This window comes from Bufo gargarizans, chromosome 7 (assembly GCF_014858855.1).
Source record: "Bufo gargarizans isolate SCDJY-AF-19 chromosome 7, ASM1485885v1, whole genome shotgun sequence".
Taxonomy (NCBI): domain Eukaryota; kingdom Metazoa; phylum Chordata; class Amphibia; order Anura; family Bufonidae; genus Bufo; species Bufo gargarizans.
The window spans coordinates 64,558,909-64,574,066 of NC_058086.1; positions in this window are offsets into that span (position 1 = coordinate 64,558,909).

Below are 15,158 nucleotides of genomic sequence, written 5' to 3' on the forward strand. Positions count from 1 at the left end.
AGGTTGTTGCTTCATAGCAATGCTGGTCACTTAGACGCCTCTTAGATGGACAATAGGAAAACTCACCGCACGTTGCCGCCGCACTTGTGCAGTCACCAACAGAACCCTGACAAGTATTTTAAGAGTTACTAAACTTTTATTCAACTTTTTTTTTTAATGTCCCAAATGCCTGTCAAAGTCCTGATTTCTACCGCACTTTAAATTCACTATGTTTGCAAATCACTGACTTCTCAGCGGTGTACAGAGTACGGATTCCATGCACTATAGCAATGGAGCCAGGGATGCACCACAAATGAGGCCAGGCAGCACCAGGTAGGGGCATGAGGTTGGTAGCAGAAGGGCCATGAGCGCTTTCAGACGTTTTATTTTTCGCCTCAGGCAGCAGAAAGGCTAGGTGCACCCCTAAATGGAGCCTGCAGTGAACTGTGTACGGGCAGGAGCACACATAAGTGTTCCTGCCTGTGCCGGCTTTACTCAGCTAATCCTGTAATAGCACGTCGGTACAGGGTACCAATGTGCTATGCCAGCATTTAGCCTAGCTGAGGGCGCACAGGCAGGAGCAGCGATGTGTGCTCTTGCCTGTACACCGTTCGCAAGGAATCCGTGTGCAAATAATTTTTAGGGCATTTGGGACATTTAAAAAAAAAGTTGAATAAAAGTTTAGTTACTCTTTCAGTGGACTGCATGTGGGTGACTTCCATGCGTGGTCCAACTTTCCTGCAGACCGTGCTGGAACATTGGACCAAAATAGAACATACTGTGATTTGTTCTGCTCAGACCAGTGATCTTTGTGGAAAATCGTCCATGTGAATATACCCATTGAGTTTACCGGGTCAGTGTTAAGTCTGGCCGGAAATATCACCCTTTTTTTTGCAAAGGGGCCTAGAGGGACCAGAGAGGCAGCCTTGTAATTCACAATGATTTCTATGTAGTGCTTGTAGAGAGAGGAAGCCTTGCAGTTACACACCTCTCATGGGGGATGCAGCCAATCTGAATGGGGCTCTCTTACCCGGAGGCTCTACCGTAGCAGAAGAGTGCCTAGATGTCATGGAAAATCTTGAGGTTGACACTGTATGTTAACAGTGATAAGTGTTGAGTTAAGTGTCGAAGAGCAACTGTAATATTGGCACACGTGGATGGCCTAAGCCTTGGGTGAACGATTGTAATTCTCTAAAGCCTTGTTGTGCATTTTGTTGGTGTTTAAGTAATGTGATAAGTGTGATAAGGTGGACAGTGCAGGAAGAGGTGTATAATCCCACTCAGATACCTCAGCTGGGCGGGATAGCTAAAATACGGGAGGTAATAGTCTCAGCAGCATGTAGGTTGCTGAGACAAGGTTCTTGTTGGTGTAGTGTGGGCCCGATTTTAGTTGGATTGGCAGATAAGATTGGAAGTGGGATCTGCCAGTCCACACCCTTCCAGCACGGGTGTTCCCTTGACCAGAGAGGATCGCAGGTGAGGTCTGCGATAATCAGACTGGGATAAAGATCCTTCCAGGGTGTCAGTTAGTGGGGAATGTACAGACAGAGGCCTGGTGAGGCTCTGTTAGTGTGGTCGCAGCAGGGCAGGACGTTTGGACATTCAACACGGTTGTAAGCGAGAATATTGTGACTGAGACCCCGGAGATAGAGCTAATCCATCACAGATACTACAAGGTTAAAGTTATTCTTACCACATCTGTGAGTCAAATGGCAAACAGGGAAACTCCACAAGTGACTGTACTATTCTGGGAAAAGCACCGGCCATTTGTGTACACAGCCGTGGTTTAGTCAACGGCTTGGTTTAGTGATGTGCACACTACACCGAGGGAACCTCACTGACACTTGTGTACTAAACATGGTGTCAAAACTAAGTCCTATGTATTCCACTGTCTGCGAGACGAGAGTGCACACCTGCTACCAATTACCTAGCATGCCCTTTGTAACGCTTGGCACATATGGGGCAGTGAGCCATACTGAGATATACTGATGACAAATAGAGATAAAACCGGTGACTCATCTGGGCTTTCCTTTATTACATAGTACAAGTTCTGCGGATTTCAACAGGTTCTGCCAAAACGAATGTACATGAGGATAGGTGGAGGTTTATGGTGATGTTTGGGGGGGGGGGGGGGCATGACAGCGATGTTATGTGTATGGCCAGCTAGTAGGGATTTTTAATTGATAGCCTATCCTGGATATTAAAGGGGTTGTGCAATGGGTTTATATTAATGACCTATCTTCAGGATAAAAACAAAAGTGCAGGAGCAGCACTCAACGGTCCGTCCTTGTTGTGGGGAGTTGCAACAGCCCTGCACCAGCCGCGGATCCAATCAGCCAGAGAATACGTAAAAATTAAACAGCGGTGGCAGCATCTCCCATCATTCCATCTTTATTAGAGCTTCACAGCATACCAAAAAATCAGCAACGTTTCGGCTGTTCGCGCAATAACTTCAAAAACTAATTTTTACTGTAAAAAAAAACATTTCCCAAACTCGGGTTCGGTTCCAAGTGGTACCTAGTCATAAATATCAGATCAACGGGGGTCCAACACAAGGCACCTTCACCCATCACTTGTTTGAAGAGGAGGCGGCGCTCATGTGAGACAATGCGCAGGTAATTTTGAAGAGGGAGCAACGCTCGCATAAGCACTGCCTCCTGTTCAAAGAGTTGATAGGGAATCGGACCCTCGCCAATCTGATATTAAAGGGTTTTCCGAGACTTTTATACTGATGACCTATCCACTGGATAGGTCATTAGTATCAGATCGGTGGGGGTCCGACACCTGGGACCCCGCGGCCTTCTCTCAGCTCACCAAGCACAGAGCCGTACAATGTATAGTGGCTGTGCTTGGTATTGTAGTTTAGCTCCATTCACCTCAATGGGGCTAAGCTGCTCCTAGGCCATGTGACCAATAAACGTGATGTCACATGGCCTAGGCAAAGCTGCTAGAAGGCCACGGCGCTACCGCAAGCAACTGCTGATCGTCAGGGGCCCTGGGTGTTGGACTCCCACTGATAAGATACTGATGACTTATCCAGAGGATAAATGAAAGATGGTAGTCACAGCAGCATATCCAGTGCATCATTTATTGGAAGCCTACACTACGTGCAGAATTATTAGGCAAATGAGTATTTTGACCACATCATCCTCTTTATGCATGTTGTCTTACTCCAAGCTGTATAGGCTCGAAAGCCTACTACCAATTAAGCATATTAGGTGATGTGCATCTCTGTAATGAGAAGGGGTGTGGTCTAATGACATCAACACCCTATATCAGGTGTGCATAATTATTAGGCAACTTCCTTTCCTTTGGCAAAATGGGTCAAAAGAAGGACTTGACAGGCTCAGAAAAGTCAAAAATAGTGAGATATCTTGCAGAGGGATGCAGCACTCTTAAAATTGCAAAGCTTCTGAAGCGTGATCATCGAACAATCAAGCGTTTCATTCAAAATAGTCAACAGGGTCGCAAGAAGCGTGTGGAAAAACCAAGGCGCAAAATAACTGGCCATGAACTAAGAAAAGTCAAGCGTGCAGCTGCCAAGATGCCACTTGCCACCAGTTTGGCCATATTTCAGAGCTGCAACATCACTGGAGTGCCCAAAAGCACAAGGTGTGCAATACTCAGACATGGCCAAGGTAAGAAAGGCTGAAAGACGACCACCACTGAACAAGACACACAAGCTGAAACGTCAAGACTGGGCCAAGAAATATCTCAAGACTGATTTTTCTAAGGTTTTATGGACTGATGAAATGAGAGTGAGTCTTGATGGGCCAGATGGCTGGATTGGTAAAGGGCAGAGAGCTCCAGTCCGACTCAGACGCCAGCAAGGTGGAGGTGGAGTACTGGTTTGGGCTGGTATCATCAAAGATGAGCTTGTGGGGCCTTTTTGGGTTGAGGATGGAGTCAAGCTCAACTCCCAGTCCTACTGCCAGTTTCTGGAAGACACCTTCTTCAAGCAGTGGTACAGGAAGGAGTCTGCAAGGTAAGAAAAACATGATTTTCATGCAGGACAATGCTCCATCACACGCGTCCAAGTACTCCACAACGTGGCTGGCAAGAAAGGGTATAAAAGAAGAAAATCTAATGACATGGCCTCCTTGTTCACCTGATCTGAACCCCATTGAGAACCTGTGGTCCATCATCAAATGTGAGATTTACAAGGAGGGAAAACAGTACACCTCTCTGAACAGTGTCTGGGAGGCTGTGGTTGCTGCTGCACGCAATGTTGATGGTGAACAGATCAAAACACTGACAGAATCCATGGATGGCAGGCTTTTGAGTGTCCTTGCAAAGAAAGGTGGCTATATTGGTCACTGATTTGTTTTTGTTTTGTTTTTGAATGTCAGAAATGTATATTTGTGAATGTTGAGATGTTATATTGGTTTCACTGGTAAAAATAAATAAATTGAAATGGGTATATATTTGTTTTTTGTTAAGTTGCCTAATAATTATGTACAGTAATAGTCACCTGCACACACAGATATCCCCCTAAAATAGCTAAAACTAAAAACAAACTAAAAACTACTTCCAAAAATATTCAGCTTTGATATTAATGAGTTTTTTGGGTTCATTGAGAACATGGTTGTTGTTCAATAATAAAATTAATCCTCAAAAATACAACTTGCCTAATAATTCTGCACTCCCTGTAGAGTGCACACACAAAGTATGACGTTTCGGCTATGCAGTAGCCTTTGTCAAGTATATGGTCCATAAATACTGGGACATCGACACAATTCTAACATTTTGGGCTCTATACACCACCACAATGGATTTGTAATGAAACAAACTAGATGTGCTTTACCTGCAGACTGTCAGCTTTAATTTGAGGTTATTTACATCCTAATCAGGTGAACGGTGCAGGAATTACAACAGTTTGCATATGTGCCTCCCACTTGTTCAGGGACCAAAAGTAATGGGACAATTGGCTTCTCAGCTGTTCCATGGCCAGGTGTGTGTTATTCCCTCATTATCCCAATTACAATGAGCAGATAAAAGGTCCAGACTTCATTTCAAGTCTGCTATTTGCATTTGGAATCTGTTGCTCTCAAGATGAGATACAAAGAGCTGTCACTCTCAGTGAAGCAAGCCATTATTAGGCTGAAAAAACAAAACAAACCCATTAGAGAAATAGCAAAAACTTTAGGCGTGGCCAAAACAACTGTTTGGAACATTCTTAAAAAGAAGGAACGCACCAGTGAGCTCAGCAACACCAAAAGACCCAGAAGACCACGGAAAACAACTGTAGTGGATGACTGAAGAATTCTTTCCCTGGTAAAGAAAACACCCTTCACAACAGTTGGCCAGATCAAGAACACTCTCCATGAGGTAGGTGTATGTGTGCCAAAGTCAACAATCAAGAGAAGACTTCACCAGAGTGAATACAGAGGGTTCACCACAAGATGTAAACCATTGGTGAGCCTCAAAAACAGGAAGGCCAGATTAGAGCTTGCCAAACGACATCTAAAAAAAGCCTTCACAGTTCTGGAACAACATCCTATGGACAGATGAGACCAAGATCAACTTGTACCAGAGTGATGGGAAGAGAAGAGTATGGAGAAGAAAAGGAACTGCTCATGATCCTAAGCATACCACCTCATCAGTGAAGCATGGTGGTGGTAGTGTCATGGCGTGGGCATGAATGGCTGCCAATGGAACTGGTTCCCTTGTATTTATTGATGATGTGACTGCTGACAAAAGCAGCAGGATGAATTCTGAAGTGTTTCGGGCAATATTTTCTGCTCATATTCAGCCAAATGCTTCACAACTCACTGGACGGCGCTTCACAGTGCAGATGGACAATGACCCAAAGTTTTTTAAGGGAAAGAAGTGGAATGTTATGCAATGGCCAAGTCACTCACCTGACCTGAATCCGATTGACCATGCATTTCACTTGCTGAAGACAAAACTGAAGGGAAAATGCCCCAAGAACAAGCAGGAACTGAAGACAGTTGCAGTAGAGGCCTGGCAGAGCATCACCAGGGATGAAACCCAAGTGTCTGGTGATGTCTATGCATTCCAGACTTTAGGCTGTAATTGACTGCAAAGGATTTGCAACCAAGTATTAAAAAGTGAAAGTTTGATTTATGATTATTATTCTGTCCCATTACTTTTGGTCCCTTAACAAGTGGGGGGCACATATGCAAACTGTTGTAATTCCTGCACCGTTCACCTGATTTGGATGTAAATACCCTCAAACTAAAGCAGACAGTCTGCAGTTAAAGCACATCTTGTTCGTTTCTTTTCAAATCCATTGTGATGGTGTACAGAGCCAAAAATGTTAGAATTGTGTCGATGTCCCAATATTTATGAACCTGACTGTACTTGACAAAGTCTACTGCGTAGCCAAAACGTCGAACTTTGTTTGTGTGTGCACTCAAGGCTTCCAATAAATGACGCACTGGATATGCTGCTGTGATTACCATTTTTCATTGCTGTTCCTGGACTGCTGTGGATCTGTGGTCCCATCATGGCTGTTGCATTCCGGTTTTGGTCTAAAGGTCCGATTGTGCTGCTCTTCCACTTTTGTTTGTGCTTATCCAGAAGATAAGTCATCAGTTAAAAAATCTAAGAAAACCCCTTTAATGACATATCCTGAAGATAAGTCAGTAAAAAAACCTGCTGCAAAATCTATTTATACCTGTACAGCACCCTCCCCCCCCCCCCCGCCCCCCCCCCCCCCCCCACACACACACACACACACCATCCAAGGTCAACCAAACAAAAGTGCTGCTTTGCTCCCCTTCAATCTGCTGTTCCATATATGACCCCACCACATTAACTGTTTATGCCTTAATGGCCTACTATCCCATTAGGAATCTCCTCTCCTTCAAGCTGGCCATAATCATAAGTTGGCACCATTCCAACAAGCAAAAGATCTTATCATAAGCGTTCATGCAGAAAGTGCTCTAAATATATCTGAGTATGGAAGCTGAGGTAACTGTATGACTAATATGTTCTAACAGCTCCAAAGACAACTGGTTACTCCACCTGTAGGTCAAGGAAGTTGGAAACTTTGGCACCTAAGTTTGTGAACACATTCAGAACGGCGAATGCAGGGATTCTCAATGTGGAGCCATAAAGAGGGTCAGTGCAATCCATATTTAATAGGGGTTAAATGTAGTTGAAAGGTATAAGTTATGGGTTGTCTGAGAGGTGGTTAAAATGAGCAGGGAATGTCAAAGGTGTTGGGGGCTAGCAGAGGAGAAGGTATTGTAGGAAGGCGCAAGGGACAGTCGTTGACGGAAGGTATGTGTCACCGAGGTTCCTGGCCACGGTGGAGTAAGAGACGGTTTTCATGTGTCAGCAGCAGTTGCTGTTTGACACTTTGCTATTTAGTATAGCTGTAATAGCTGATCCGGGACGGCTCTTACTGGGAGTAGCCAAAGTGCTGGGTGGGTGACTACTCTCCACGTTCCAGGCCGGGTTTTGAGAGGCCTATAAATAACAGCCAGCAGTGTCAGGTGGTGGTGATGATCTCTCTCTGACATTGGAGCTCTGGCAATCTCTGTGGAATCTGAGCCTTGTGCCAGGCTGGAGGCCTGAATCTGGGAGGACTGCTCTGTCCTGTGCTATGCCGACCGGGTGTGGATTAACACCCAGGATAAAAGGTGACTGTTTTTGCTGTATGAACTGTCTAGGTGTGAACGAACACCAATACTGCAAATGCACTGTCGTACTGTTTTGTTGCCATAAGTCTGAATAAAACACTGACGTTTTTGAGTTACAAACTGGTCTTTGCCTCTATACTGCGTCCGCTTGTCCTGTCTACCAGAGCGAAGTAGTAGACAGGTAGTAGAGGGGGAGGTATTGAAGGTGCAGGGGTAAGAGGCTGGAAGAGAGGGAGAAGTATAGAGGGTTCAAGGCTAGCAGATGGGTTAGTACAGAAGGGGTAGGGGCTAGTAGTGGGAAATTATAGAAGGGTAGGGGGTTAGTGGAGGTAGAGGTATTGAAGGTGCAGGAGGTAGAGGGCTAGCAGATGGATTGGTATAGAAGGGGTAGGGGGCTAACAGATGGGAGGTGTAGAAGGTGCATGATGTTAGTAGAGGGGGAGGTTTGCACAGTAAAATATAAATTTTTGCAGATGACACTAAACTGTGTAATGTAATTAACATGGAAGAGGACAGTATACTGCTACAGAGGGATCTGGATAGATTGGAGGCTTGGGCAGAGAAGTGGCAGATGAGGATTAACACTGACAAATGTAAGATTATGCACATGGGAAGGAATAATGCAAGTCACCAGTACATACTAAATGGTAAAACACTGGGTAACACTGACATGGAAAAGGATCTAGGAATTTTAGTGAACAGCAAACTAAGCTGTAAAAAACAGTGTCAGGCAGCTGCTGCCAAGGCCAATAAGATAATGGGTTGCATCAAAAGGGGCATAGATGCCCGTGATAAGAACATAGTCCTACCACTTTACAAATCACTGGTCAGACCACACATGGAGTACTGTGTACAGTTCTGGGCTCCTGTGTACAAGGCAGACATAGCAGAGCTGGAGAGGGTACAGGGAGGGCAACTAAAGTAATAACTGGAATGGGGGGACTACAGTACCCAGAAAGATTATCAACATTAGGGTTTAGAAAAAACTATGTATAAATATATCAGGGGTCAGTACAGAGATCTCTCCCATCATCTATTTTTCCCCGTGACTGTGACTGTGACGAGGGGACATCCTCTGTGTCTGGAGGAAAGAAGGTTTGTACACAAACATAGAAGAGGATTCTTTACGGTAAGAGCAGTGAGACTATGGAACTCTCTGCCTGAGGAGGTGGTGATGGTGAGTACAATAAAGGAATTCAAGGGGGGCCTGGATGTATTTCTGGAGTGTAATAATATTACAGGCTATAGCTACTAGAGAGGGGTCGTTGATCCAGGGAGTTATCTGATTGCCTGATTGGAGTCGGGAAGGAATTTTTTCCACTAAAGTGAGGAAAATTGGCTTCTACCTCACAGGGTTTTTTGCCTTCCTCTGGATCAACTTGCAGGATACGGCTACTTTCACACTAGCGTTTTTCTTTTCCGGCACTGAAGTCCGTCACAGGTGCTCTATACCGGAAAATAACTGATCAGTTTTATCCCCATGCATTCTGAATGGAGAGTAATCCGTTCAGGATGCATCAGGATGTCTTCAGTTCAGTCATTTTGACTGATCAGGCAAAAGAGAAAACCGTAGCATGCTACGGTTTTATCTCCGGCGAAAAAAACTGAAGACTTGCCTAAATGCCGGATCCGGTATTGCAATGCATTTTTCTGACTGATCAGGATCAGGCAGTTCAGGCAACGGAACTGCCTGCTGGAATCAAAGAACGCAAGTGTGAAAGTACCCTAACAGGCCGAACTGGATGTCGAGATGTCTTTTTTCAGCCTTATAAACTATCTTACTATGTATAGAAGGTGCAGGTGGTAGGAGGCTAAGGCTACTTTCACACTTGCAGCAGGATGGATCTGACAGGCTGTTCACCCTGTCGGATCCGTCCTTCCGCTGTTTTGCCTTGCCGTTGCTCCGTCCCGATTGACTATAATGGGGACGGGGGCGGCGCTCCCGCGCAGTACGGCAGTTCGCGGCCAGGGGCCGCCGGACTAAAAAGTCGGACATGCAGGACTTTTAGTCCGGCGGCCTTTCGCCGTGCACTGCCATACTGCGCCGGAGTGCCGCCCCATCCCTATTATAGTCAATGGGGAGGGAGCGGCGAAACAGCGGAAGGACGGATCCATCCTGCCGCAAGTGTGAAAGTACCCTAACAGATGGGCATTATTCTTACAGGGGGGCACAAATAGGGGCAGTATTAATTCTGGGGGGCGCTAAAGGGGGCATTAATATTATTGGGGGTACTAATGAGGTCATTATTAATTTTGGGTGCACTAATGGGGGTATTACGATTACTAGGGCCACTAATGGGGGCACTATTAATTCTGGGGGCCACTAATGGGGGCATTACTATTACTGGGAGCCACAGTATGACAGCGACTTAAGACCCTGTGTTAAGCCACACCCCTTTAGGGTGTGGCTTAACTTAGCCGGTATTTTTTGTTGGGAAAGGTGGCAACCCCATATAGAAGGGGTAGGGGGCTAACAGAGGGGGGTATAGAAGGTGCAGGAGGTAGGAGGCTAGCAGATGGGTTGGTATAGAAGGGGTAGGGGGCTAATACAGGGGAGGTATAGTAGGTGCAAGGAGTAAGTAGAGTTGGAGGTATAGAAGGTGCAGGGGCTAGTAGAGATGGAGTTATAAAAGGTTCAGGAGTAGTGGGCTAGTAGAGGGGGGATATAGAAGGCGGAGGGGCTTTTGTCTGAGGACCAAAAGGGAATTTTTAAGTGGGAAACAAGGGGCTAGGTGTGTAAAGAGTGTGGCTACAGGTATAAGAGCTGTAAGCCAGGTGATGCAGAATCATAAGGACTTTATATTTTTCCCCCTACGCTCTCTCAAAGCATGGGATTTGGGATAAGAGATGTATGGTTTATTTCTCGTGCTTTTGTACAGTGTATAAATAAGATTAAAGGGGCTGTGTCACTTCAGCAAGTGGCATTTATCATGTAGAGAAAGTTAATACAAGGCACTTACTAATGTATTGTGATTGTCCCTATTGCCTCATTTGCTAGCTGGATTCATTTTGCCATCACGTTATACACTGCTCGTTTCCATGCATTCTAATACTGTACGGAGCGTTCGTTCCGTACAGTATTCTAACAAAGTTTTATGCGAATCGACTTCGGATGTCATGGGCCCAGGACAGGATTGCTGTGCGGCAGGAAAGTTGTCAGTAGGGAGGATACGATTGCGCGGTTGGTCCTCAGTTACCATCTATGGAGGCCAAAGGGTCAGCCACGTGCAGGTGGGGACCTGGCTTATGTATGTGCATGGTTTGACGACTGGGGGGCAGGCATGGCTAGCCATGGGGGTGAAGTGTCAAGATCTGAGTTAGGCTCATCAATGTATGTTCAGTATCTTAATAAAATCATAGCATAAGCCACATACATGAAGCATGTGGTCAGTGGCCACTGGTTGGAGGACATGGGAGTAGCGGGATCACTCCGCATATACTTATGGATTTATCTTCCTGAATGCTGTATGGGTGTGAGTGGAAAACTAGAAAGAAAGTCATCCATGGAACAAATAGTCATCATTTAGTGTAAGATGATCTGTTCTTTAGAAACAGAACATGTCAAGTCATGATGACTGCTCCGTTACTAAACCATTGAGGGACTTCACCGGCTGCCTTAGTTTTCTGGAACATCCGGTATTCATGTTAACGCTCCTGTCCTCAAGAAGCATACAGCCATAGTCAGAGCGGACTTCACAAGCCCATAACACAATTCGTGGCCCGTCACTGTTCAGGTGCAGACATCTGGAGCTCTACACTTCTTTACCACGTTGACCACACAAGATGGATCCTGAGATAAAGAGCTGTGGGCCACAACACAAATCCCCCAGAAGGTTAGGTTGCACACAAGTTGGCTGGAGGCACCTTCCATGCCGCTATGGGGATACCCCTACCACAGCATGGCCTGCCATGACATTGTTTGCTGGGATACACCAGCCTATTCAAGGGTTCAGGTGGCTGCTTACACCAGTTAGGCTACTTTCACACTAGCGGCAGGGACCTCCGGCAGGCTGTTCCGTCGGGTGAACAGCCTGTCAGATCCGTCCTGCCACTAGTGACAGTGTGCCCCCGTACTGCCGCTCCGTCCCCATTTACTATAATGGGGGCAGATGCATGGCGAGAGGCTGCCGGAATAAAACTACGACAACTACGACGGAACAGCCTGCCGGAGGTCCCTGCCGCTAGTGTGAAAGTAGCCTTACCTTTCTCAGGAATTACCTCCTGACCATTAAGAGGTGTGTATGTACAGTGTGTACATGGCATCTGTCAGCAGTTCTGTACCTGTGACACTGGCTGACCTGTTACATGTGCACTTGGCAGCTGAAGGCATCTGAGTTGGTCCCACGTTCATATGTGTCCGCACTGCTGAGAAAAATGATGTTTTCATATCTGCAAATGAGCCTCTAGTGCAGTGATGGCGAACCTTTTACAGACCGAGTGCCCAAACTGCAACCCAAAACCCACGTATTTATTGCAAATTTAACCTGAATACTACAGTCCAATCTAGTATATCTTCCATGTACTTTATCACTCGCTATAATAGTGCGCCCTGCGGTGATGAAGGGCAGGAAAAGTCTAAGGCACATTGTACACAACAGACTTATTCCAGGGTGCCATAGGTTCGCCACCACTGCTCTAGGAGTCAATGGTGCAGGATCCGTTTTAGGACACAAAAAAAAACTGATCCGGCGCCCATTGACACAACCGTTTTTTTTTTTTTTCATTTTGCAGGCTATTTTTCGCGTATTGGTATACGGAACCATTCATTTCAATGGTTCCGCAAAAAAACTGAATGTACTCTGTATGCATTCCGTTTTTCCGTTCTGTTGAAAGATAGAGCATGTCCTATTATTGCCCGCAAATCACGTTCCGTGGCTCCTTTCAAGTCAATGGGTCCGCCAAAAAAAAATGAACACATACGGAAATGCATCCGTATGTCTTCTGTATCCGTTCCGTTTTTGCGGAACCATCTATTGAAAATGTTATGCCCAGCCCAATTTTTTCTATGTAATTACTGTATACTGTATATGCCATACGGAAAAACGGACCAGAAAAACGGACCGGAAACGAAACACAATGAAAAAAACGGAACAACGGATCCTTGAAAAACGGACTGCAAAACACTGAAATAGCCATACGGTAGTGTGAAAGAGGCCTTACAATGCTTTTAGTGCCTATAGTGCCCGTTTACTCATTTTCAATATAATACAACTGGATCCATTCAGCACCTATGCAGCCGGTTGTATTATTACAACAGAAGCGCTTTGCTGTGGATTTGAGATCCCCTGCCGGATCTCGAAACCGTACAGCAGAAACTCTGATGTGTAAGTAGCCGAAGCCAGTTTTCCTTTTCACCAATTTTGAGAAATCTCCCCCAGTATCTATCTGTGCCTGGACTGTGGTTGTTGGGGAAGATTTATCAAAACTGGTGTAAAATAAAACTGGTTTAGTTGCCCATAGCAACCAGTCAGATTCCACCTTTCATTTTCCAAAGGAGCTGTGAAGAATGAAAGGTAAAATCTGATTGGTTGCTATGGGCAACTAACTTAGGTTTCCTTTCCACCAGTTTAATCAATCTCCCCTAGTATCTAGCTGAGCCTGGCCTACCGTATTTCTGTGTACACAAACGGTACACGGCTGCGGCTCTTGTGTGTACAGGCGGTATAGGGCTGCGGCTATTGTGTGTACAGGCGGTATAGGGCTGCGGCTATTGTGTGTACAGACGGTATAGGGCTGCGGCTATTGTGTGTACAGGCGGTATAGGGCTAGAGTTATTGTGTACAGACGGTATAGGGCTGTGGCTATTGTATGTACAGGCGGTATAGGGCTCCGGTCATTGTGTGTACAGGCGGTATAGGGCTGCAGTTATTGTGTACAGACGGTATAGGGCTGCGGTTATTGTGTACAGACGGTATAGGGCTGCGGTTATTGTGTGTACAGGCGGTATAGGGCTGCGGTTATTGTGTGTACAGGCGGTATAGGGCTGCGGTTATTGTGTACAGACGGTACACGGCTGCGGTTATTGTGTGTACAGACGGTATAGGGCTGCGGCTATTGTGTGTACAGGCGGTATAGGGCTGCGGCTATTGTGTGTACAGGCGGTATAGGGCTGCGGCTATTGTATGTACAGGCGGTATAGGGCTGCGGCTATTGTGTGTACAGACGGTATAGGGCTGCGGCTATTGTGTGTACAGGCGGTATAGGGCTGCGGCTATTGTGTGTACAGGCGGTATAGGGCTGCAGTTATTGTGTGTACAGGCGGTATAGGGCTGCAGTTATTGTGTGTACAGACGGTATAGGGCTGCGGCTATTGTGTGTACAGGCGGTATAGGGCTGCAGTTATTGTGTGTACAGACGGTATAGGGCTGCAGTTATTGTGTACAGACGGTATAGGGCTGCAGTTATTGTGTACAGGCGGTATAGGGCTGCGGTTATTGTGTGTACAGACGGTATAGGGCTGCGGTTATTGTGTGTACAGACGGTATAGGGCTGCAGCTATTGTGTGTACAGGCGGTATAGGGCTGCGGCTATTGTGTGTACAGACGGTATAGGGCTGCGGCTATTGTGTGTACAGGCGGTATAGGGCTGCAGTTATTGTGTACAGACGGTATAGGGCTGCGGCTATTGTGTGTACAGACGGTATAGGGCTGCGGCTATTGTGTGTACAGGCGGTATAGGGCTGCGGCTATTGTGTGTACAGACGGTACAGGGCTGCGGTTATTGTGTGTACAGGCGGTATAGGGCTCCGGTTATTGTGTGTACAGGCGGTATAGGGCTGCAGTTATTGTGTACAGGCGGTATAGGGCTGCGGTTATTGTGTTTACAGGCGGTATAGGGCTGCAGTTATTGTGTACAGGCGGTATAGGGCTGCAGTTATTGTGTACAGGCGGTATAGGGCTGCGGTTATTGTGTGTACAGACGGTATAGGGCTGCAGCTATTGTGTGTACAGGCGGTATAGGGCTGCGGCTATTGTGTGTACAGACGGTATAGGGCTGCGGCTATTGTGTGTACAGACGGTACAGGGCTGCGGTTATTGTGTGTACAGACGGTACACGGCTGCGGTTATTGTGTGTACAGACGGTACACGGCTGCGGTTATTGTGTGTACAGACTGTACATGGCTGTGGTTATTGTGTGTACAGGCGGTATAGGGCTGCGGTTATTGTGTACACAGACAGTATAGGGCTGCGGTTATTGTGTACACAGACGGTACACGGCTGCAGTTATTGTGTGTACAGACGGTATAGGGCTGCGGTTATTGTGTGTACACAGCTGCGGTTATTGTGTGTACAGACGGTACACGGCTGCAGTTATTGTGTGTACAGGCGGTATAGGGCTGCGGTTATTGTGTATACAAAGATGGTACACGGCTGCGGTTATTGTGCACACAGATGGTACACGGCTGCGGTTATTGTGCACACAGATGGTACGCGGCTGCGGTTATTGTGTGTACAGACGGTACGCGGCTCCGGTTATTGTGTGTACAGACGGTACACGGCTGCGGTTATTGTGTGTACAGACGGTACACGGCTGCAGTTATTGTGTGTACAGGCGGTATAGGGCTGCGGT